We start from the raw sequence: 26,784 nt of genomic DNA on the forward strand, positions 1-26,784 counted from the left end.
GATTCCATTCACACAACTAGCACATGCAACCTCAATCTGGTCCCGACCGCTTGCTGAGATCGGATTTATACACGTCTTCAAAGTGACCGCGAATGTTATGGTCACAACTGAACTTGTAAGCACCTGGACTGCGGGAGGACACCGGAGCTCCAAAAGGTCATGCAGGTCGGCAACTTAAACACTGGTATATCGATAATGGATGCATGTGAAAAAGTGACCGACAATAACATGGGCGACACTACAGTGGAGCCAAACACTGTAGTGTCGCCAGTGCTGACACCGATATCGATATCTGGTGGCTTAGGAAAGCCGATAAATGGGGCCGATATTCTTCTTACAGATTTGGTTTTGGTGTTAAGAAAAGTGGAGCCAAACAAAGAAAGAACAAAAAAAGGAAGAAAAATTAGGATATAATAGTTATAGTTTTAATCAGATGTCAAATGGGCCACGAAAATACCGACATCGGGCCGCATTTGGCCCCGGGCCACTCTTTACCCAAGTCTGGCCTATAGGCCCATTTATGCTCCCTTTACGTAGGAAATTGTAGCTGTCCGTTTCAATAAAACTGCCACTGATCACATGCTTCCATACTGTGTTTGCATTGGTATTGCTGTTCACCAGTCTATCCACCAGGGGGAGCAGCCCACAGTCAAAAGTTTATCCCAACAACAAACTCCAAAACCAACATGGCGGCTGTGGAAGACGTATTGATCAGGTACCTCTTGCGTTGTTGGAAGCGGTGGTCGGTGAGGTTGTAAAATATATTGCCTCTGGAGGACGGAGAATTTCCACCATTGGTATGTCTTCTTCATGTGTTATTAGTGCTACATATCGGGTTGTGACAGCAACACTGCCCCCCCCGCCCACGGTCTCCAGTGGTACTGCTCCTTTGTCTGAACGTGAAGAGACACGGAGGAAATGAACGTAGAGCACGGAGAGGAGACTCCTTCTGGATCTAGATCCAGACATAAGATCATCATCGACACCACTGCAGCGCCCCCTGAGGTGAGTCTAGATCAGCACCTCCACATATCAGAAGGGTGAGTAGTAGACAACAAATATACTGAATAGAATACTACTTTAATAAATGATGAATTCAGATATGAATTACGGAGGCCAAGTCCGATCGAGGGTGTAACTGTGAGATCACAGTGGAGTTCTGCGACACCTCATAAGTGAATATTGATACTTCCTCCAAATCCTGCTTCCCTGGTTTGCAACACAAATATTTATCATCTCTCACTCACACACACACAGCCCGATGAGCCCAATGACATATTCACACCATCACCTCATCCTTCGCTCCTCCGACTGTGAGCGTGCGCTCGGAGCCGCAGCTCCCTCCCGAGTGACATCTTCATCTTTAATTGGGAAGTAATGACTTTTGCTGGCGTGCGGCGCTTTGAAAACACCTGAGAGGGAGAGGATGCAGCTCCCTGGTGAGGGTGCAGACACATCCTCCCTGCCTCCGTCCCTCCTCCAGGATCAGCAGCCCAGAGCGTCTGCACACCCTGGTGGCCAGTGCAACCATCATCTCCTCAGTTCTGCTTATTTAGCAAAAAAATGGGCTGCTGCTTTTTTTTTTTCATTCCTCCTACCCAGGCAAAAGACCCTCCACTGAGAGTTGTGGCATTTTCATGCATTGACGTTTGGCTGCTGCTTGGTATACATTTGTTATTCTGGGCTCTGGACTTCAAAGAGAATGAAGGAGGGCCTATTATGCTAATTGGGTCCTGTTCTGTTCAACACAATCACGGCCTCCCGCTGTAAAATGCCTCCACTTAACACTCGCTGCCGTCAGAAACGCTTCTTCAAATGCTCTCGCGGCTGGCAGCGCTGTTTCGCTGAACGTGTTTTACTTTGCGGGTGTGTGACTCCAAAATTAGCAGTTGGAATTTTGGAGTTAGCCAATTAGCTTCACAAAGATGCTGCTGCTGCTCCCAGACTAGACTCACAAAACCATTACTAGTGTACACACACTAGTGTACAAAACACAGAGTTCTGTACGGCGGTACGGCAGTACCTCAAAATGCTTTTACGGTTCCTCCTTAACAAGTATGAAATCAAGGATAACAAATATACTGTACTTCTACCAAGATATTGGTCGACCCACTTGACAAAAAAAAAAAAAATCTTCTTAAATCCTGACGCCCATTTTTGTGAGCCACCTTCGATGTCATATTCCATCATCTTACTAAACTCTTAAGGGTTACTTTCAAGATGCCATTGCGCAAACAGACTAGTGCTGACACCGATATCGATATCTGGTGGCTTAGGAAAGCCGATAACTGGGGCCGATATTCTTCTTACAGATTTGGTTTTGGTGTTAAGAAAATCACATTGTGCAGATATTAATTTGTTTGCAAACTGTATACGTTGTTGTACCGGATGTTTGTTTTCTTTAACTTTAACAGGAAAATAATGACTGACTGAACGGTTTCATAACACTTATGAATAAAATGTAATGCAGTCCGTGGTCGAGCCAACAGATTAAGGGGGAAAGGTGGAAGTGAATCTATCACTGTTAAAAAATGAATTAACAAATATAGACAGTAGATTTAACTTGCGCTTTATCAAAGACACGAATGAACGTCAGGCTTTATTCTTAACACAAGAGGGCGCAATAGGACAAATATCGGCAGGGACCGATAGGTTGGAGGCCGATAGCGATGCAGACTGATAAGTGAAAAATGTCCCAAAAATGGCTGATGCACTTGTCTTCAACAACATCCCTGGCAGCACATACAGCACAAAGTAAGAGCTGAGGAAAAAAAAAAAAATTTCAGTTTCACTCACCAAGATATTCAAGGTTTTCTTTGAAGTTTAAGACACATGGATAAAATGCCACGTTATTCTATGATGATGCTCAAAACATGAAGTCTTGAAATGGTTTTGACCAAGGCAATATTGGCTTCATAGTGGGACACAGAGAAAAATGAAAACATTGAAGCATCTGACTGACTGTGGTGAGAGACGCCATGACGCAAGGTTTAGAGGCAGCAGCTCTGACACAAAGACAGGAGTTTGAAGTGGCAGAGTTGAAGGTGCTCTGCTTCTCATTGGGAGTGAGTGGAAAAGAGTGTATGAGAGGAACAGCTCACGTGGAGAGGTTTGGAGACTTAGTAAGGACATGTGGAACGGAGAGACAAGGACCACGATGGACAAAGACTGTTGAAGTACCAGGCAAAAAAGGTGACTTGGTTGGCAACCCAGATGGGAAATGCCAAAAGCAGAAGTAGAAGCTAAAAAATGTTTTCACTGTCAGTTTTGATTGACATGTTGATCATACTCATTTCAAACGAAATTATGAAAGCCTGTTGACGTTTTTAACCTGCAACGGGTTGATATTTCTCATGAGAGCGTGAGTGAGAAACAGCTGGAAATATTCTCTGTTGCTCAAATCCGGAGGATGCTCTCTGCTTTGTGGCTCATTTCTGCACACACTCTCGGTATCGACCACCCATTCACCCAATCTGCCTCATACTGGTTCCCTGCTTCATTTGCATGTACAGTTAGTTCTGAGTCAGACACTTTCAGCTGGTGACCGTGACTGAGCAAAAAGTGGCAACAGAAAAAGCCCGGCGAACAAGCGGTTCTTGCTCTTGCCTGAGATTAAAGAAACATGACCTTCATCTCCCGTCGACATTGTTCACTCCTCGACTTTAAAACATACTCGACGTTTCCCCTCGACATCGGCTGTGAAATTCTACACCGGCTCCCAGTGATACTCATTTCCAGCCCATAAATCTCATTGTTGCGGTCCGTGAGGATTTAAACAAGGCTTGAATCCGCCTTTGTGCTCTGCAGGGATCCGGAGCGTGGACCCGCTCCACAAACACAAAACCAAGGAAGCGCATGCAATAGGTGCTTTGATTTTAAAACAGTCTTTTATGCTGTTTAATCATTTTTCTGGCTGCACACATGGATCATTTTTAATATGTAAGAAGTGGATAGTGATTTCTTGAATAATTGAGAAGTTTGGATTCGCTGAATATTCTTCTGCATGTGAGCTATAAAAAGACCACAGAGAGGGCTGCAGCGATGGCTGCTACACTTGAATGCAACCGACTCTACAACAAAAAAAAAAACACAAAAGGGTCTGTGAAATACCAGTATACCAGTTTAAAACTTAAAAATTATACATAAAAAATAAAAATAAAGTGATATGAATATATTAGTGGTGGGACTTTAATGAGTTAATTGCGATTAATTAATTACAAAATTATTACAATTAATTACAACAAAAACCATAATAATTTCATTTAAACACAGAAGCTTTCCATAAGTTTGTAAGTGCAGGAGTTCCTGATCCGCTGATCACACTGATGCACAAGACACGTGGAAGCTAGGATGAGAACAACAACAACAAACATGGAGGAATCCCTGAACAAAAGCAAACAAAAGCATCGGTTTGCTTTTGTTCAGGGATGTTTTTCACTACACAATGGCCAAGGTTTCCACTGAAATTCTTAAAAGAATGAAATTCTTATACAAATATTTTCAAGACATTAAAAGAACTTTAGTTTTAATAAGGTGATCATTTCATTCAGATTGAAAAATGTGGCTTCTTGTGGCAAATATTCTTATACCATTATCCCACCCCTAAAATTATATATACAGTAGGAGCAAAACAAAGAAAAAATAAAAATAAAATATATATATATAAATATATATATATATATATATATATATATATATATATATATATATATATATATATATATATATATATATATATATATATATATATATATATATATAATTTATTTTTCTCCTACTGTGACCTCAAGTGACCTGTTTGTATGACACTTTACAGTCTCTATGCGCAGCTATGAGCAAGAACAAATTACATTATATTTGGGAATAGTTTTAAGTGATACAGTTGTGATAAAGGCTGGCCATCGGAGTTATCGAACCTGAGAGCCAGAGTGTAGAAGTTTTTTTTTTGGTTTTGCATATTTCTTATGTAGAGGCTGTAGACCTACTTGCAGCACAGCCCCCAAAACAACTGAGCTTTTAGCATAACAACCCGCAAAAATCCATCTGGAATGACAAGAGGTAATTACATGTACCATTACACGTCTTGAAAAGACTATGAAAAAACACGATGAAAAAGTCAATTTAGCTAAAGCTTTCACCACAATAGAAAAGAATACAGACCACACCTTTAGGCTGCTTGCTATCGATCACGGAGAGGAGACAATTCTTCCTGCCTCCGCCGTCAGCAGGGGCAATGTAACGCCAAACAAAGAATTAATGTTCATTAAACGGCGGCGTTTACAATACCTACAGCGAGCGGGGCTTCCTCAGCATAAAAGCACAGGCTTGGTAAATGAAGCCAAGGCCCCTGAGGGCTCCGCTTTAATCCAGCAACTGCACACACAAGCACACGCCGAGCTGGGTAAATGAACTTCACCCAAGAACTCCAGCAAGAAACAAACAAACAAAACATGAATCTCAGATTTCATCTTCAGTTCAGCATGTTACTGCACTGAAGCTTTTTCTTGACACTCTTGACTCTGTTATTTGAGACTTTCTAGCCTGTGATGGGATCGAAAACTGCAGATATCTAGCTCGAAGGTTTGTTGATATTGACCTGTTTAAGTGGAGGGTTTATGCTACAATTGAATATCTATTTCATGTAAGAGTCAGAGTGAAGCTGACATCACATTTCTGTGGGTTGTCAGCAGAGGACTGGCCACGACACCGCGTCCTGACACCAGCGTTGCCAGATAAGATAAGAGTCAGTTGGTGCTCCGGCGAGGACATCCAGTGTTGAAGTGCAGGAAGGAAACAGTCAGTAAAGGCAAAGGATGTCACTCCAAGCTTCCAAATATGTTCCACCTCTCCACTCTGGCTTGCACCACTGAACCTTGACCTCCTCATGACCCCATCACTGCCTATTGTTTTGTTTCTTTTTCTCCTTTCGAATCTGAGTCTCGTGCAGTAAATCACCGCCGATGACTTGTGACTATTTGGGAAGCCACTCCAAGTCTACGATTAGAAGGCGGCGTGTTGCGCTTCTTGTGTTGACACGCTGAATCACTGCTCCTCTGTTCACTTGAAAGGAAATATTAGATCCCGACTAAACTTTGATGCAACCCAGAGTTACAAGTCGGAGATTTGGGTCAACTAATGAGAACAGAGCGTCCCACTTTGCAAGTCCGACTGGGTGAGTGACAATTAGCATGTATGCAAATGCTGTTTGATTTAATTGCATAACTTTGGAATTCAGAAATGACTGACTAATGAGGCTTGTCGTGAGAGAGAGAGACCCCGAGCACACGCAGGGTGGTCTCACAACCCAGGATGATGAATGAGTGAATACACACATGATCGCTTTGACTTGACTTCTGCCTGTGTTAACTTCTGAGTTGACTTTTTTATTTTTGTATTAAAAAAAATTGTAATATTTAATATTCATCCCAAACACAGAACATTTCTTAATATTTGAATTTTTTTGTCGCAAAAGTGTAGTGCTGATCTGAGCTACCTTTCAAGCTAACTGAGATGAAATGTGCAAGTGTCACTACAGAAAGTACAAAACCCAAATTTCTGATGATATTTTCTGAGCTCAGCAACTGAGACAATAATGTTGGCTGGATAGATTTTTTTCAGGTTCTTAAAAAGCAGCGTTTCACACATATATGCATGAAATTATATAAAAAGTAAATATTTTTATCATTTGAAATAAAAACAGTTGAATGTTCTGTTAACTGAAGACAAATATTTAAGTCACAAATTATATAAAAAAAACTAAAGTGAGCTCTGATATTTTGTTGCTCACCTATTATATGGGTGACAGCAAATCCTCAATAAAATGATCAATCTGTTTCTATATTCCTAATGTATTTATTGAAAAGGAATTACTCACTCATCTGCTCCATTCACCCCCCACAGGATTTGTCCCTCAGATGGAGAGGTAACATTGAAATACAGGTTGGTATTGGACAATATTTTATGGGAGACCTTTTAGCTTCAGATGCAATAACCAGCACCTCTGAAACACACTGTGCACCCCCCCTCCACACACACACATGCAGCACCTTCACTCCCTTCACCCTGTGACTGTTCTCTAATTAAGCATGCAGAGCAGAGGAAGAACACATGTTAATTTAATGTAACAAAAATGTTGATTTTCATGCGCTCTCCTTCTCAATTATTGATGGGCTAGACTTGAATTTTCCAGATGCATCAAAGACTCATCGGCGATGCAAATGATGCTCCCCCCTCCAACAAGTTGGACGCTCCCTTCCGCGCCATCATGAGTGGCAGCGGCGACGCAGCTACTGAGGAGGAAACCACATATTTGACTGCCGCTGTGGTGCCAAGCGAGAAAAGGTCATGCATGTTTGATATTGAGGAAATAAGAAGAGCACACACCTTGATTTACACACACCAATGTGCCATGAGAGACACACAACACACAAGACTCACATTTCTATCTCTATTGCCATTTTTATTTCTCAAAATTAATCCCTATTTCATTTCTAAAGTAGCTGCTTCAACTCATATGAGATTAAATAGTATCATCAAACATGACAAAGCAAGCGATATAGAAATATAACAATAAAATGAGTCAAGATTTTGCACAGTCATAATCACACACACACAAAAATCTTGCATTTTTATTATGGCTCAACGCTTTGCATTTTTTTTTCTACTCATACCAAACGTTCAAGAGTGTTGGAAAATATCATTGCGAACATGATCAATTTCAGCTTTTTCACACAGCTGTGTGACAGACAAACAGGCTTGGAAAAATAAATAATACATTTTCTCATATAGTACCAAGACTCATTGAAGGAATGAATAATAACCGAGTATTAGAACAGCTTCAAATCGGTTAAATGTATCCGGAAATTCAAGCAGAATATTGACATCAACCAGGAACTGCAGAGTGACTGACAGCAAAGTCGGCGCACACAATAGCATTCGGAAACGTCACATGAAACACTTGAACGTGACCCTTGTCCTGCTGGGTTGTAGTTCGCGCCATGTCCAATAGGTGGCGGATGAGAACCATGAAACCTCCCGACAGCGATCAAGCGAGAACACACACACGCGCTCGCGACTCACCGATATTAAGGTAAATATTTTAGTCAATAAAAATATATATATATTTCCAATTCATTAACAATAAATATTAAGTCACAAATATGATTTCCCTCAGGGTTAAAAACGTTATAAAAAGTTATTTTAGAGAGAAAAATAAACTGTATTGAGCGTTACATTTAAAAAAAAAAAAGACCAATTTTGTCTCACCAAACACCGGGTGACTGATGAGAGGAGATGAGTTGTACAGCCAATAGCCAGTTGTCTCTCCTCCACTCCCTCCTCACCCTCCATGTCTCTCCACTCCTCTCCTCCCTCTTTCAGCTTCTCCTCTGCACTTAACAATCACTATTTCCTCCTGCTGTCTCCTCTGTCTGTGAGTAACTTCTCATTCTACATCACTGTTTGAGATAAAAACTTGCAACGAAGGGTCTTGACTGAAAGTTCTGTGAGTGTGTGTGGTGCGCATGTGCACTGTATGTGTGTGAGGTGTGCGGGCGCGCGGGCCTCTGATCTAAAACACATGTTCTTTCTGTGTCTCACTGTGTAGCAGCTTCTGTGTTGGCGGCTGATCGCCACTTGTGAGTTTCGGTTTTAATGCGGACCACTCTCGCAACTAACAAAACATGAGGGGGGAAAAATTGAATCAGCGTGAACTTGTGTTTTTTTGTTTTTGGAATGAAACACTATTTCAGCACTGATGCGGCTTTTCTAAAACCATTTAAACTATTTCAGAAAGTGTAAAAAAAATAAAGCAAAATCAGTGCCCTACATGGTGGTTTTACTTTTGCCTGAGTAACTGGTAACGGCGGGTGTTTAAATGTCATGTTGTCCCCCCATTCTGAACGTACTCAGCCAGAAGTTGGGCATCTCAAGTGGTTCACTTTTTATTAACCGGACTAGAGTGTGGGCAGCGACAACAAGCGTCCTCCTTGTCTTCTCTTTTATGTCACCACAAATCTCCCTCTCTCTCTCCCTCACCTCTCGGTCTATCTCTCTCTTTGGTGGGAGGAGGTGGCGGGTGAGGAGGAAGAGGAGGAGGAGGAGGAGGAGGGTGAGAGTCCTGCCTCCTTCCACAGATCAATGCTTTGGCCACTCACTTTCTGATGTTGCGCGACGGGAAATGTTTTGAATAGGAGCGACATGGCAGCGCGCATTGATCGCCACGACTGACACGCACCCAGAGAACAACAAGTCAAACAAGAGCTTCTGCTCGTTTCGGAGCGCGCAACTTCACCGGACCCCACACTCACATGCCTCGAGCGAACTCGCCAAAGTTTCCACGCAACTGATTTTCGGGAAGGACGGTCTTCAGCGCGACTCACGGCATCAAGGTAAAAACAAAGCACTTTTGTCCTTTTTCACTGTCGCCGGTGTCCACGCGTGGGCTTCACCCTGGTGCGCGCGATCCGCTTCTCACACACTCCAGCGCCGGACTTGAAGTCAGTTTCGAACTTTGACTTGGGATCAGTTTGCGCTCCTTCCCCGGCTGCGTATTCCACTTTAAACTTCATGGGATTAATGAATATGGTTTATCGTCTGAGTCAAGCTTCTAACCTTTCAATATCCACGCGCTCACACTTGTTATCAAGTCTGGAAATCCGCGACAAACTGCGCGTCACTGAGCCGCGAGCGGCGGCTCTGACTTCTCACTTCTGGATTGTTATTTCCAAGTTGCTCGCGCTCCAAAAATATGTTGACAGAGTTTGAAGCGCGGCTCGAACGTGGTCCACCCGACAGCGTCAAACTTTTGTTTCACGCGCGACACTTCAATGACGAAGCGCAGAGCAGATCCAGGTGTGTCTCCGCGCGTCCACTCTCAGGACCCCGACACACTTTCTCCGAGGTTTAAAAAAGCGCTAATTGAACCGCCTCGTCTTCCAGAGATGCGCGGAACACACACGCGTTGACATGAGGGGCACGAGCATCACATATATCACAACTGAAATAAAATGCGTTTTGGAAGTTTAAATAAACTCTGAAACAAAATTTAGTTGGCATTTTTAAACAAACAAAATTGTATTTAGCGCCGCAAATTTTAGACCCGTTATTCAAAAGAGAAATACTTTTCATTTCTCCCCGAAAATAAAAATGAAAAACGGACATCTTATTTAGGCTCTGAAATAAAAACACTGTAAAATGCAAACAGGTTTTTAGATAAACGCAATCATTATATTGTTACAGCTTTTAATTTGGGACACACACTCTGCTTTAGATGGAAATGATCTTCAGTTAAAAGAAATGCACAATTGAGCGTCTATTATTTCACTAAACGAACTCTCATTTGCGTGACGCGCGCGGTTGCGCGCAGGTTTCCTCATAAGGTCAAGCTGGTCCGGACACCAAACGGCGCAAGTCGAACCGGGACATTTATAATTAGACTGTCCATTCAGCACCACGACCTGAATGGTGACTATACACGGACACTCGGCTCTTGTCTGACTCGAGGAGAAAAAGGCTGAGGAGCGCACACTTGCCGCATCTGCTCACCGGCATCTTCTTCTTTTTCCCCCCTTTTTGTTTTTAATCGAAGTGAGCCGAGAGAGTTGTTCTGAGACTTGTTGAAACACTTGAATATTTTAGCCTAAAATCCCCCCAAATATCTGGATAAATTCCGTTACATTTCTTCGGGTCTGTGTGTCAACATGTGGGGTCACTTGTCCAAACATCCCCTGCCCTCTGGTCAGGTCCAACGTCCACCTGTGTTGCAATAGCAGAAGTTTGTTGTCACTTTTTATTCATTTTATTTCAGTTATTTGAAATACTGTGGGCGGAAATGTTGAGAAAAGAAAAATCGGATAGAGATTATTCCCCTTCTGTCTCTTATATTAAATGAAGATATTCCTACTGAGTCCAGTCACAGCTTTGTCCTGTTTAGAAGAAGGTCATTTTAAAGAGCAACATATAAAAGTGCAGGATTCTTTTAACCCAGCTGCCTTTTTAAAAGATTTACAGTTAAACTGTGCTCGTGCAGATGCAAGTGGAAGTGATGCTGTCTTCAGTTTTTGGCCTAGATTCCATCTGCAGCTCTGCGCCAAGTCAGTCGGGCAGAGTCAGTCTGAACGATACAATCCCACTCTCACGTCGCTGAAATTATTAAAATAGTTACCGTAAAACCCAGAAACACTGGCGACCTTGTGAAAAGATTTGAAGAAGAACGAAGACGCGATCAATAAATTATTTGTGAGCACCAACAGAGGAGACTCACTGCACTGAAGCAGGATTATGAGAACGTTGCAAATGACTCAATTGTAAAACCATTCACAACCTATGAAATCTTTAATTCGCTCTGAACATCACGACACCTTCGCTCGTGGCACCAGTTCATGTCACTCCATTACGACAGGAGTTTTCTCATTTTAGGAAATTTCTGCTTTTCTCCTAATGGTCTGCTTAGATCTTTGGTATATTCATACATGAAAAAATATTCGGTGTTGTGAATAACCTTTTAATTTCTCTGAATAAAATGAAACAAAAAACAGAACAGATTCAGAGCAGCTCAACCTAATTCCTGAATGGATATTTAAAGAGTCAGTTTACAACAATAACCACCTGTTTTCACTGAATTTTCATTTCAAATGGTTATTGTTTATTGCCTTCATTTGGGACTAGTTTTCCCTTTCAAATAGCCATCAGTGGAGGCCTTGTACGTCTTTGAAAAAAGTGAAGTTTTCTTGCTCGTGTCGGAGTTAAACACAGTCTTCGTCACTTATGCTTATGCTGATCATTTCTGCTGTAAATAATTTGGAGAGTTATGAAAGGCGCTCTGGGTTTCCGTAAAAGCATCGACGTGCGTGAGCACAGTGAGGAAGTTCATGTGCACGGGACTTTACATCAGACACCATTAATGAGGCGTCCACTACAAGTCATCCAGTCTCCGTCTGTAGAGACACTCTGCTGGACTGTGACTAACAAGGGAGGCAGTGGAGGAGCAGGGCCAGTGCTGCCAGCATAGGCGGCTCTTTGTAGCAGCGAGGTGAGCATCGGAACAGATGATAAACAAGATGAGAGGAGGTAAACAACAGCAGGCCTGGTAAAGGTAGAGGAGGAGGGGGGTGCAGCAGGAGGGTAGCGGCCGCGGGAGATAATAAATGTGGCAGCACATGTTGTGACATCTGTCTTTCTAAGTGTTATCTAATCGCCGCCCCAATAATTCAACAATGATCACGAGTGACGGCGCTTTCCTTCACTGGCTTTGAACCATCATGGACGTCGAGCGCAGGAGCAAAACGGATGCATGATATCCGACAGCTGAAGTCGGACTTGAATAATTCTGGGCTCTTTTAAAACACGTGCCAGTGGCTGCAACACACACACCATTTTAGTCATGAATAAATAGCAGTGTCTCGTAACAGGCTACGTGAGCTTGAGAAGACGTGAGGTTGCTTGTGTGTGACATGAGGAGCAGACCAACATTCACTAGTATTGATAACCCGTGCAGCAACAGTGGAATTCAGAATACTGGGTGTAAATTATTCATTTCCTTCAGTGGGGTGGTGGAGCGGGGCGACTAGGGTCGAGAGGCGGGGGACACTCTGGAAAGCTCACAATTAAGTCGTCAACATGGGAGGAAACCGGAGCTCTGCGTATGAGTAACAAGAGCGGGAAGCCTCTGATACAGTGTTGCATTGAATGCTCTTCGCTGGAGCAGGATTGCTCCACATTTGTTATTTAAACTTTTTGCTCTGGTGAAGACAGAAAACAAAAAAAAAAAAGAAGCTGCTCTCTTCCGACTCTTTTCTCAGCCTCTCATTGCTCAGATCAAGCAGCTCATTAAGGCCAGAATCTTCCTGTTGAGCTGTATTGTGTGTCACCATGACGCTCCTGCGTGAGAACTGAAACATCATTAGGTGGTGCAGGGGACAAACACGGCCAATCCGGACGCTCCGTGCGTGTTTTTTTCAGGGGCTTGACAGACCTTCCGTCACTGAGTGAGCAACAGTGGCGGGGCGGCCGACTCCGACTCCCTGAGAGTAAGTGAACAGTATTGCCGACATTAAAGGAACGCAGATGAAGCAAAATAAAAAAAAAAAAGTCTAAATATGTGCATCACCACAGGGACATTTTGATCTGTACCATTCACTTTCCCGCTGAATATGTTTTTCTCAAAATAATTGGACATTTTCTTTTAGTCCATACCATAATTAACGCGGACTTCAAAATGCAACCGACTGGCTATGGTAAGTAGCCAGTGTTGCTCCCTCCCCTCCACCCTCACGCCCCCCCCCCCTCCTTTGGAATCACACATTAATATGTGGACTTAATTGGAGGGGCCCGGGCGACGGCGGCTCTGACACCGGGTCCGAGACGGTAATCAGGTGAAGGAATTAGTCAAGCTCATTGTTTCTTATGAATCACATCGAAATTGTTCAGTGGCTGTGTGTGAAGACGGCCGCCGTTATTTCCATATCAAAGGCGGCGGCGGCGCGCGCGGCACGGTCGGGCAGTAATTAAAATGCGGTGGGTTTTGTGGAGTTCGCAGATAACTCGTCCCTGTCACATTGACCTACATTCATTTCACTCACCCTCTGACCCAAACGCTTTGTAATGTGGGTGAAAACACACGAGTCAGACGTGGACACTCACTCACTCACACACACTCTAGCAGTGAGAAAGCAGTGCAGGTGGTGAGCTCTCGTGTCCTGAAGTGCTTTCATTTTATATCATCTGCATCCTCCTTGTTTTTTTTCTTCTCGTCTTCGGAGTCACTGCTGACGCTGAAACGCTTCGCCTCCTGCTCAGCTTTGTCGTCACTGGTGACTGAATACATGAATAATCTGGCATAAAAGCGCACCTTGCTTTCACCCGCGGTCTTACACAAGGTCAGCAGTATTAAAAAATATATATATTTGAGACATTAGATTCGCTCATGTTAATTAAAGACTCGCGCGTCTTTCATAACCAGATCACAGTAAATAGTGATTTTAAGTTTTTTTTTTTTTCATTCAGTGCTGCACATAGAGGCGTTGGTTTGACTTTCAAGGTAGACTCTTCAATTCATCGTTCGCAGAAAGTGCCCAGGATCATGAGCGAAGGGAAAATAAAGAGGTTTCCTTCAGAATCAGCCCTCACCTCCTCCACCACGCCGCAATGAATGTTTAGAACCTGAAACCTTCTGTTAGCATCTCTGACACTGTGTCATGAGCTCCATCTCCAGTTTAGATTCTTGGCCGCGAAGCTCAAACATGCTGCAGAGGTCAATAGGGGTCAAAGAGTCTGGTGTCCGCAACTTTTGAAAATAAACTGTATCAAGTACTAGTTGTTGAGAGCGAGGACGGGTTATTAGCCGGCATTAATCCGGGGTGTAATTATTTATAAGAGCTGACCTTGGTGCACAATGGCAGGATTAAGACAAAGGAGAGAAGCTGTGATCTTCCCAGTTCCTCTGTGGTTTCTGCCCCCAAGACCTGAGCCCATGTCCTGTGAGCGAACAAGGGAAAAGGGATTAGTGTAATGTTGGCTTTGGTGGCTGTTTACACAAAAGCGTCACAGTAACCCTTTTCCTTGAGACCCCCTCACGCCCGCCACCCCCCCCCCCTCTCACCCCCCGACGCCCCACTCATTGTGCTTGGATCAGGCTCTCCCGAAGGCGAGGTGCTGCTGCTGCTTCTGAGTGAGACTTGAAGGATTCCACACTGGAGTTCGGAATTAGCACGGGCAGCTGGAGTCTTTTGGGGGTTTGATACTGAAGTGTCAGATGACTTTAGGGTTTTACAAATCTTATTTCTCGCATTTCGAAGCTGGAATGATGACGTGAATCGCTCAATAGCTATTGCACACAGTCGAGTATTCTGTAACCCCAAATGTTGTGGGGTCAACAGAGAGTCAGGATGTGTTCCAGATTTGCATCACAAATTCAGAACGCTGAAGATACGGATATGGAAATCGTAAGCATTTGCACGGTACTTTGAAACAAACACTGCTGTTTTTTGTTCATCATTTCACATCAGTGTGTGTTATTTGGCAGTAACAATAGCTTGGCTGAGACCTGAGCACCGAAGTGAGGCACTCATGAGGAAACTAGATAGTCAACCCTTACGAAACACATTGACCAAACACACATAGTGATGGGTGATGTGTTCCAAAGAAAGTAAAGTAATGCAGATAGTATTTTATCGGCATCAGTCTGGATCAGGCTTTTAGCTTGGATGTTGAAACAGGGCGTCCAAAACCCAACTCTCAACTCATAGCCCGTGCGTTTGTAGCTTTATCCCATCGACTGTGGTTATTTCATGGCGATATTTTAAAACTAATAATAATAAAAATCATGTATAGCAGCAGTCAGTGGAGGCAGTGTCACTTTCAAAGGTCAACACTTTTAGCATGTTGAGTCTGGTTATTGTATTGGAAAACATAGGTACTGACCACTGCCTGGTTGATTGTTAGCAGTTTAGAGTATTTTAATACAAAATATAAATATAAATATAAATATAAAAAGTTTAGAGCATCTGTATGTTGAAAAAACCCCCCCACATCTTTTCTCCCCATCTGTCAGTTTGGCCACAGGTATCGCAAAACCTACAAGTCAAGTTGAGCTTCAGCGAGCAATAATGACACGGCTAATTCTAATTGAAGTATTAAAGGGAAGGGGTTCAATATCTTTGCACGCATCATTTTGACTTCCTGAATATTAAAACGGTTATTGGGCCTCTGCGGTTGAAGACAGAATTTCTGCATCTTGATTCTAATTTCAGTGAAGCAATGCCACAAAAATGCTGTGAAGCACAATATTCTCCTGATAGTGTGTGTGTGTGTGTGTTTGCTGTCGGATGGAAACAATTCGCCAGCGAGCGCTTGCATCATGGAGCAGCGTCTTCTTCATCTCAGAGTGGTGAGGAAGTTATGGAAAAGAGCGGATGTGTTGGGCCAGAAATCATATTCCTGACATTTTTTTTTCCTGTGGAAATATAGCTTATAGATGATGCCAAAAATAAATCCAAGTGTCAAAGAGGGAGGGTGGTTGGGGAAAGGGGTCTGACGGCTGAACTTGTGATGAAGTTAAACACGGCATTCGTCTGTGCGCAGGTCTTTTGTTTCCGCCGCGGAATATGTTTTCTTTTCTTGGACCTGCGACGCAAAACTCTGCGTTATTAAAAAAGGGCCTGAGCAGAGGAGACCACAAACCTCTGCAGACTCTCTGGATTCAACCAGGTTGTGTTAAGGACGAAAACCTTTTAAAATCAGGTCTTTCTTTCCCCATTTGACTGTTCCACTGAGTACAATTTTAAATACTAAATAAAGCAAAGATTCTCAACACAAATACATTAAACGCTCGGGAAAAGCTCAAATCTCATCCACCATTTAAAAGTCGTCGTCGCTTCTTAAACGCTAAACACATCACCTATAAGTGGGTGTGCTCACAATATAAACTGGCAGTAGAAGGTCTGAGGAGAACGAACGGACGGAATCTGACGGAAAAAAAATGTCGCTCCTGCAAAAATCCTGTCGATGATTTGAGCTAACTAAGTGAAATATCTGCTGAAATGATAGAGAAAGTCTGAGGTTTTGGCCCGTGCCGTATATTTCCCATGAGTCTCCAGCAATCTGAGTGGAGAGCCACTCTGGCACACGCCACCCACCCACATCCAGCACATACGTGCGTAAATGTATGCCACACACACAAACACACAGGCGGAGCGCAGGGTTCTGCCAGAACGTACTGCAGTAAAACCCGATGGGAGGACACGTATGTGTGGGAGAATGACTGACATGAGGCGGTGAGGAGCAGACAGTGAGGGGACAGGAGGAAATTGGGAGCATTCCAAAGCAATACAGCAACTTTTTCTTCCTTCAATACGGAACGTTTTTTTCTTGTGTCTGAATTATAACATTTTCCTTTTGTCGCCTCCGTGGCTTCTGCAATGATGAATGGTCAGGAAACACAGTCAGCGTATCAGTGTAAAGGATAAATGAGAAGTGACTAACATCAGATAGTCCTCTAGTGAAGAAGAACAAACCACCCAGTCATGTCTTGAGTCGCTGTGGAAATGCCCAGTGCGGAGGGGAAATTCTCAAAAATAAATCATCTTCCTCCTGCTTCCGATATCTCCGACAATTATTTTATTTTACTAGTCAATTAACTCAGCGGGCTACAATGATAACTAAAAACTAGCGCCTCAAGAATTTAACTAACAGCGTATTATACTCACCTTTTCAAGTGGACTGTTGTGTCGCTGAGGTTCGTAATTTGAGGTACTTTATGTCCTAAGCGACATGTTATCAGAGGAGCAGTGATGCAATGCTTCTTTCACCAGACTCTCTACCACAGAGCAACATGTGCTTCAATTGAAAGGCTAATGCGGCAACATGCAAAGGCATTGCAAACTTCAACGGCATGGGATTCATATATTGACCTTGTAAAAGTTGCCTTTTGCGTCCGATACCGACGAAAAAGGCAGCCTTCGCATTGGCAGCATGACGTGCGAAAAAAGGACGGAGGTTGGGGTCAGTCAAGGGATGGAGCTCTATTCATTCTACATTTCACAGCGACCATCAAATGGCTTTTCAGTCATGGTGACTTTCAGTGTGTCATTTTGGAGGAGAGTCACGTAAGGGGTTATAAATACCAACTGACATCCAGTGTGATTCAGTGAAGAGGGCTTCAGTACGTCTCCCCACGATGCTCCCCATGAGCCCCCGCCTGGCGCTATATGGAAGTAAAACATGTTTCTTTTTTTTCTCTCCCCCTGCACGTGATGGTCCATGCAGCCTCACGCAACGCACCATCCACTTCACCTCACCTGGAACGCTACAGGGGAAGGAAAACTTTTACCTTTTAGTCCATTGAAGCACCTATGTGTCAACATTCTAGACTAAAGGCTTCCTTTTTTTTGTCAGAATAGGATACCTCCTGGTCATTTGTAACCGTGGTCGGACAAACTATTGTGAAGAACAGTGGGAGCTCGATTGTGTACTAATCTAATCCGCACCACCAAGAAAGATGAGGGTATTTGGACAGACAGGTCTTCCTGCCGTGAATATTTATTGTACATACAAGGTTTTTCCTGACCTTAATGAAGCACAGTAGGTTCCAACCAAGACCATAATATACTCAGCATGACCACAGTGTTTGTCTAACCCTCACCAGGCTCCCTAAACATTAGCATAAAACAGTGCCACGCTTCGATTGCGAAGAGAGGAGAGTTTTTTTTTTCTTTTTCGCAGGCTGTACTTACAACAACGGTCAAAGTAAAGAAAAGCCTTTGTGGACCGAAGTCTGCAGGCGTCAACTTGCAGGAGCGGCAGCAGCTGAGCTCTGGTTGTGGTTTGGTCTCCACAAGGAGAAAAGCTTTACGTCCTCAGCGAGGGGTGGGACGGAGGGAAAAAAAAAAAAAACTGGGGAGGTACAATGTTTCTCCTCATCCTCGCTGAAGGCTAAATTTATTGGATACCATCTGCAGGGTGGAGGAGTTTTGGGGTTGTGGGCAGGCTGGAGAAAGGCTTCTAATTAAAGCGTCATCATTATCAACTTGTGGTGGGCGATCTTCATCCCCAACACTGGTTCTTCTAGATCAGCATGGGATCACTGAGGCTTTTCCTGAAGCCACTGATGGACTGAATTAGAATAGAAACAGAAGAGGAGGAGAAAGTGCGATGGGTTTTTTTTTTTTCTCCCTCTTTCTTGGCAGAACATCCAGCATGAGGCCGGACGCCATATTCACTCAGTTTTAAACAATTACCCGACATCAGAGAAAGCGTTTGAGCCTCAGCGCTGGCACCGGAGCCTCGCTGTGGACTGTCGTGCGTCAGAGCGCAGCTCCCGACGTGGCCAAGTGTCACATGGAAGTGGAGCTTTCCTATCATTTCAATTAGCGTAAGAGGGCGGGGCCTGCAGGGTCTGTGCGGCGGCGGCTGCTCGAGGAGCTTCGCTTGGAGCCTGACAGGCCCTTAATACACTATTTCATGGTTTGATGTGTGAGTGACACAGAGGCTCTTCAGGAGGACGGCTAAATGGTTTATTAGGATCGAATTAGGACTCTGTGATTAAAGGGAGGTGAGTGTGATTAGAAGACCTGCAGATGTTGTGGATTCATGGATGAATATTCAGAGGAGAAAAGTACAGCCAGTCTTTCTGTGGGCCGCTGGGCGACTCTTGTCCCGCACAGTGAGAGGAGCTGAGTGAACACATGAATTCACTCCTGAAGAAGAAGGACAAGACCAGGAGTCATGAAACGGTTGTTTATCTGAGTGAAGCAAGACTCGTGAGCAGCAGCGCTTCGAGGACATTCCAACAAAACTTAACCCTAGATGCACATGGAAGAACAACGTTATTATCTGTATCAAACAGGGATGCTCCGATCAGGATTTTTGGTGCAGATCGCCGATACCGATCACATGGATTCACAATGAATTTGTAACCAATATGATGAGACCCTCTGTGGATATGATGTGAAAAAATGAACCATTAAATCATTTTAATTCAGACGTGTTTTCATACAAAATGCACTATTCTGTCAAAAGGACAAGTGAAAAACATTTATTATGATGTGAGACGTCGCAGTTTGGTGAGTGTCTTGAGGCTTTGCTTTGTCTGTGAAATATTTACACACTGGCCGCTTGTAGTGGGACTCAGAGACAGAGAGCACTGCATTTATGAAAGTTTCCACTCTGGACTTTTTCAGCAGTTTCAGATTCAGATTGACAAACGCTGCACCCGACTCCAAACTCCAAAACAGCGAAGGATCTGAACGTTACTGTCTCCGCGACAACGGAGAAAGGCTGCTCATCCTGCTCGGTGAAATTAATCCTTATTTCTTGCACAATGCCATTAGCGCTCCGAATGTCAGGCTTGGACCGGCGGGTGTTGCTAAGCGCTAGCTACACTATGCTAGCCTGCTAGCACTAGCCTTCTGCGCTAACAGCCTGTTGTGCTAACAGCCTGCTACTGAGGAACCAGCGGTCGCACTTTCATGAGCCTGGAAAACTCTCCGCGCTCTGTCAAGTGCTGGTGCTTTAAATGGCGTGTTACCGATCCCGATCGGTAGCCAATCTATCAGAGCATCCCTAGTATGAAAATTTTTTTTCATTTAAATATGTTAAATATGAACTTCTTGACTGACATCCTTGGCAGAGGGAAAAATGATTTCATTCAATTGAAATTTTGAGTTGAAAGTTGTTAGAGAAAAATTTAAAAGTGTTTTAAGTTTTATGTCAGTGACAATCTCACACTGATGTCATATCTTTATGGAGCATAAAAGAGATTTGTGTCAACAAGATCACTAGTTAAGTGTAACGTCTAAACATCCATTCCTGGGTCAACCAAAACCAGAGGATTGTTGACGACACTACTTCTCACTTGTTGAGATCTGATATCACATTGCTCAACCGGGTGACTCATGGTTATCGACACGCTTATTAAACCCGCTTCAGGTGTGAGAACAGCACCACAGATGGTCCGGCTCGCTTCTCGCTCACACGGACAGGCTTCAACAAAGCAACTGAAAATCACATTATTATTATAAATCTCCAACAATAATGGAGTGTACTGTTAAATTTTCTTTCTCTCCGCCTCACAAACTTTTTTCAGATGTGCAATTGCCGAGGCCATTGGAAACCATTTTCGGGGGTGTTCTGGGGGCAGGAGATTGTCAGCAGGCTCTTGAGATTTTACAATTTCACAACTGACTTCCTCCTTAAAATGACACTGGCTTACCTTCCTATTACTGCCTTTGATTTCCACTGTACATGCTTCTGCGCTCGGAGAGGTATTCATAATAAGCTTAAACTCCGCTGGCTTCAATGCTAAAGGGTACTTATCTCGCCTCTATTCAAAAGAAAAAGGCTAATATTTTTTCCAATTTCAACATTTTTCTGTTGGGCACCAGCAAGTCCGAAACCATACATGTTTGAACTGCTGCTCTGCACACACACACACTGAACACACACATCAGATCACTGAGAAAATGTCAGTAGTTGGAGATGCGCACGTTTGGTCAATTCCTATTTCTGACAGAAATATAAAAAGGAAATATAAATATTATATATATATATATATATATATATATATATATATATATATATATATATATATATATATATATATATATACACACACACACACAGATTCAAGGTCACGACTTTGTAATCTTTGTCTCTTAATTTCACATGCAGCCATTTTCTAATATTCCATGGCTATTCAAAGTAAAATAACAAAACATCCAAGAAAAAAACTGGAGAAAATACTTGGATGAGATAACTTGCCTTCTGTCTCAATAGTCATGCACAGTTGCTGTCAAACTAAAATAACATATTTTATGTTTTGACCTCACTGTTTCTTGAGCTCATATTAATACATGAATATTAAGCGGCTTGAACTTCTTCTTCGCCTTTGGCCATTTCCTGTTTGGGGTTGCCACAGAAATTACAACAGTCATGTTGAATTTCAAGCAAATGCCCGATGTCGGCTTTGCATTCTGGGAACCTCACTGTTTAGGCTCCTTTCTCGTGAATAATCAGAAGCATGTGTCCGACATGTGAACCAGAGCTATGCCTCATGTGACCCACCTGTCATGCTCCCAGGACAGTAAACACCGACCTCATGTCTCCGCCAGCGTTGTTCCATGATTGAAAATCAATTACCGAACTAAGGAAAAGTCACACGCCGGTGCTAATTCGGGTCCAGAAAGAGGAGAATTCGAGGCTTCTTCCACATGTGAACAGCGTGCAGTGGGTTTGAAGTCTGACAAACTGCCAGCTCTTCCAGGTTTACCAGCGTATGTGCCATGTTGTAATGGCCTCCCAGGACAAGATGGCAATATAATAACGGCTTGGCCCCCGTTTTTCTTACCCCCCAACTTTCTCCGCTAAATCTGCCCAGAAATGTGGGCAATATACTGCGTGTTGTGATGTCAGTTGTTATTATTGGACAGTCGGACTAGTAAATTGTGGATTATTTTCCACAATCTGCTGCGCCGTGTGCATTATGTCACAAAGGGCACATTGTAGCTGGTTGGGTGGAGAGCGGTGTCTCGCTCCTCGCCTTGTTCGGTGGACTGCTCGGCCACCGTCTGTGCTTCCAGTCCAGACTGACTTTTATTTGGTGCTCATTTCCTCTCCTTGTGCAATCAATGGACAATGGACCCGAGCCGTATCTTGCATAATGCGGCGGGAAAAATAAATAGATGAATAAAATAAAAAAAAAAACATAACTATTAAGGATGTACTCCAATAGTTTGTTTTTAAGCTATAAAAAATATTAACATGGAGTGGAAATGACAAAGTTGGAGGCATCGCAGAGTTGAATTTGAATTGTTTTGCTGTATGAGTAAAAAAGCCCGACTTCTCAGACAGTAAGAAAATATTGATGCTCTCAACTATCATGATGCTTAAAAGCGCGATGCTGTATCAGATATTTTAAGTACGCTTATATATAATAATATAATAAACACTTGGACTCAGGCTTGTGGTCCCCTGCACGGGAACATTAGCGTCAGCTAACCGCTGCAATGGTTGAATCTGAGGAGATAAAATGGGCGTCTACAGCATTCAAATATTAGCCAAGACAAGAGCAGTACCTTTTGTACAATGCGCTACGCTAAAGTCTCATGGAACACATATCCAAGTATACTGTATCGACCCGCCTACATAGGGAAATGCCAGATTTCCACCAATTCACACCCTGACCGACTACACAAGAACTTCAGCTTGAAATGCTTAAATAAAACCGAGTTATCCTCAGTTAATGTAAAATAAAAATGTAATTGTCATATAAGTTTATAGAAAAATACTGACACGGTTGCATATATTCTTGAAATGTGAGGTGTCACGACTTACTTTCTTTAAGAAAGTATTTTTACCCCCCAAATATGAAAATGTTCACACTATTTTTGAGACAAAGCTGGAGTCAAAAGATACTTTTATAGCTGTATGAACTAACAACTGAATGAGTTTTGAGTTTCAGGGCAGCAGAGTAGAAATTCTAGTTGTTTGTTTGCTGGAGCTGGCTGGTCTCTACCCTAGACAGTGGTTCTGTGGCATGGGATTCTTCAGTGTTCAGTGGAGAAGTCCCTGAATTCCCACTAATTGAATTTCCTGCTAATATATGCTGGCAGGAAGCGCTTACCTTGTTTGACTTATTTATTGCCTGACTGGGGAGGTAATTCGACCTTTCTTTTCAGAGACTGTTTTTTTAATCCAGAAAAGGAGTGTTAAACTCGATTATGTTGGTGATCAGTGGCTCAAACACTACATTTGTTTTCTGTGAGGGGAAGAGCAGCTCCCCGACTCCTCGCTCTTCCTCCCCTAAAGGGCAACCAGAGGGGAGAGGTAAGGCAGGAAGAGGGAGGGGGGACGGGGCCCCCACAGTGGCTGCCACGTCACTGGAGATTTGTGTCCTCCTTTTAAATCACTCCGCTCTTTAGAAGATTACGAACGCGGGGATATTCTCAACTGATGATTTCCGATGAAATCATTTGCATTTGCGGTTATTAATTGTGCGTTGTTGAAAAAGAGACGGACAACCTTTGCGTCTGTAAATAAGGCCGAGGAGAGGTTATAATGTTAATCATTAGAATGGCCGTACAGGGGCCGGGGGCCGGCAAGGCAGCTTGGCATATGCAGCCCATCACTTGCAGATTTACACCGCCGCCGCGCGCGCTGCCGCAGCGCCGGCTAATTTCATTAATTTGCTTGACCCTTGAATCTTATTTAAGATGTCAATCATTTTTCTTCCAGAGCCCCGCTCTACATATGTCCGTTTATTTAATCTGTATAATGATGCCACGGAGAGAGAGGGGTCGGGTTCGACATTCCAGTACTGGAACTAGCCTTTGGTTCATGATAATGATAATATCAATATATTATTTTAGCCCCCCCCCAAAAAAAGTTCCGCTGAAGATATAGAAGATAAAATTATAGACAGAAATATATAAAACATATATAACATTTTTTTCCTAAGGAATGAGCCTGTTTTATTGGGCACAAGTCTCATTGTTGTACAGTCTGGTCTATACAGAGCTAGGCTGAAATCTGGACACAGATGTGGGCAAAGCCTGGTCCGAGGGCCACATGCAGCCCTTATGAGGTCAGAGCTACACTACCATTTTTTTGCTCATTCAACAGTGTTTCAATGCTAAAATGTATCAACCTGGTTTTCTTTCTTTTACTGTACCTTATGAGTCAATTTTTCTTTCCACATAGCTAATGATAGTTAATAATTCTTTTAATGGATTATGAATATTTTCACACTATTTTGACAGTATTTCCTCTCCTTCAAAATAAATTCATAAAACATAGAAAGAATATCTTGTATCTTTTTTTTGTTTTTGTTGCCAAGAAATGCAGCACTTTATTGAGTCCTCTATTATGTATAATGTATATTATGGTGTAACTACACATTTCTTTGCCCCAGTCACTCCTTGCTTTGTGATACTTTTGTTATGAAATTGGAGTTAAATCGAAGACTGTGCTTTCATCTTTTGGCTTGTCACTGCACATAATGCGGCCCCTTAAGAAGTGTGATTTCCCACCCCTGCATAAGAAGGTTCCACACGCCCACCAATAGCCTGTGAGGGGAAGGCGCTGACCCGGGTGAGGAAAGAGACACGTCCAGGATCGTGTTCTAAAAAAGAAAAAATGAAAAATAAAAAGCTAAAAGTCGAGCAACAAAAGCCATCAGAGAGCGTCTTGTTTTCTGCAGCCGAGTGGAGAATAATATACAGACCTTGTTGTAACCTGATCATTTATGGATCGGTTGTTTCCTTTCTGGTTTAATTCACCATGTGATTGATTTTCAGTGAACTACTGTCTGAAAAAAAAAAATCCACTAAACTGCGCCTGAAATAACCAGGATGATTTGAATGCAGATGCTGGTGGCTCAGACCTTGTCACTGGAAGCCACTCGGAGCCAGGAGACAATTGCAGGTTGATTATGTTGCTCCTGACAGAAGTTACCAGGCCTTTGTGCGAGGCAGAGATATTTGCATCTAAATGCTTATTGACAGCGTCTAAACAGCATAAAGACTGATTGTAATGCCAGATGTTGGACCATAACCGGGGAGGAGAAAATAAAGCATTTCAATAAGGCAAATTGGGATGGAAATGAAGGAATTATTTTCAAACAGAGGAACTGAAATCAATAATGGCCGCCTTTCTTGGACGGGATGTATTTGTTATTGCCACTGAGCGTGTTTGCACAATCATGTATGAATCAATTTACAGTTTGCGTGTTGTATTCAAACCGCCGTGTTTATATGAGCGTGAAAAAAAAGAGAGACCCGTTGGTAAGCTGTTACCTCGACATGCATGTGGCTGTGTGTGTACATGTCTCGTCCCTGAACCAGAGTGATGCCCCCGCTGACTGTGCTCTTTGTCCGGCTGCACTCAGTGCGTCTGCCTCCTCGGGAGACTTGCACGCTTCTCTAGTGCGTCTCCACAAAGGCCTCGCCTCTTTTGAGGTGTTAAAAACTTCCATTTATGCATCTCTCTGGACAAAAAAAAAAAGAAGCACAGAGCCCATGTGAGTCCGGTGGCAACACAGGCAGACATTGTGGCCACGCTTCTCTAGCACTCATTTCACAGATTCTAAAACCAGTATGTGGTGAACAGGATTTGAGGGACTAAAATGCCCCGCGAGGGCCAGGAGGCGATAAGAGGGAGAGAAACAGCAAGCGCACGGTAAACTAGGAGATGGTTCAGGAAAATAAAACCATTACCTGGAGAGGGCGAGAGACCTGTCACACCCCCTGCCCCCAACACACACACACACACACAGAGTAAGAACAAGATAAATAAAAGAGAACACTCAGACTACTGTTTCCGCAAAGTCAAGAAACTGGCGCTGAAAGACAAGGAAGATGTTCTCAGTCGTCGCAGTGTTTTGGAGTGTATGAATATGAGAGAGGGAATCAAAGAGAATTGAGAGGTTGCACTGCCGCCCCTGAAGACCACTGGGGGAATGAAAGCCGTCCAGGATGGAAGAAAACATTCCATTTGCTGGTCCTTTCTCTCCCGTTACACTGCTTTAACCCACTTGCTCAGTCAAGATTTTTATTCTTGTTATTTGACGGCGAGGAAATGGCAGATAAACATTAGAATGAGCTGCACATGAAAGCCTTGTCGACGTATCAGCCTCAGAGCCAGGGAATAATCTCCGCTTCTCAGACAGTTTTCTGCCCTCACTGAAGCAGCACAAGTGATGCCAGTGGTTTGAGTCTCCGGAATGATATTTCAACTATATTGTTACAGACCAAAACACTGCTTATAAAACCCGTCTCCACTTGAGCGGCGGCATCTATTGGTCTTGTTTTGAAGTGAAGGGACTACAGGAGAGGTCGCTCAGCCAAAACAGTGGTAGCGCAATGGAAGGTCCAGTTGGGAGGAAACAAGGGGGAAGACCCAGCACAAGAGGAAGAGATAAGATCTCTGGTTTCAGTTTAGAAAGTGGCACTAAAGAAAATGCCATACAAGCACAGGTGCAAGATAAGCGATTAAATATTATTAACATGACTCAAAAACCACACATGTTGGGAGGGGTGTTTCAAAGAGGGAGAGAGAGGGTGAAGATGACTCACTTCCTGCCAAAACAGCAACAACTGTTAGTCTCCAAATTGTGAAAAATACTGACGATTTCATATATGCAACCCAGCATGGAAAATAAAAATGTTTTTGAGTGGTGATCACCTCTGACCTTCCTTTGATGATCGACTCTTCGCTAGCGTGTGCAGGAAGTGTACATCACGATCTGTCAGCTAACAGATCAAACATATAAGAAACGATGGAACAAAGTGAACC

At 43.2% G+C, this 26,784-nt stretch overlaps 1 protein-coding gene across 9 annotated transcripts in view; it reads left to right on the plus strand.

The window, feature by feature from the left end:
- Positions 1 to 9,153: 9,153 nt before the first annotated feature.
- sox6 (SRY-box transcription factor 6) overlaps positions 9,154 to 26,784 on the plus strand; it is a 124,986-nt gene continuing 107,355 nt past the window's right edge. For all 9 annotated transcript variants that reach the window (XM_053865500.1, XM_053865499.1, XM_053865506.1 and 6 more), the window contains exon 1: positions 9,154 to 9,389. The gene's annotated coding sequence lies outside the window, so the exon portion shown is untranslated. The remainder of the gene's footprint in view (positions 9,390 to 26,784) is intronic.

Source organism: Synchiropus splendidus, chromosome 5 (genome assembly GCF_027744825.2).
Source record: "Synchiropus splendidus isolate RoL2022-P1 chromosome 5, RoL_Sspl_1.0, whole genome shotgun sequence".
NCBI classification, from domain to species: Eukaryota; Metazoa; Chordata; class Actinopteri; order Syngnathiformes; family Callionymidae; genus Synchiropus; species Synchiropus splendidus.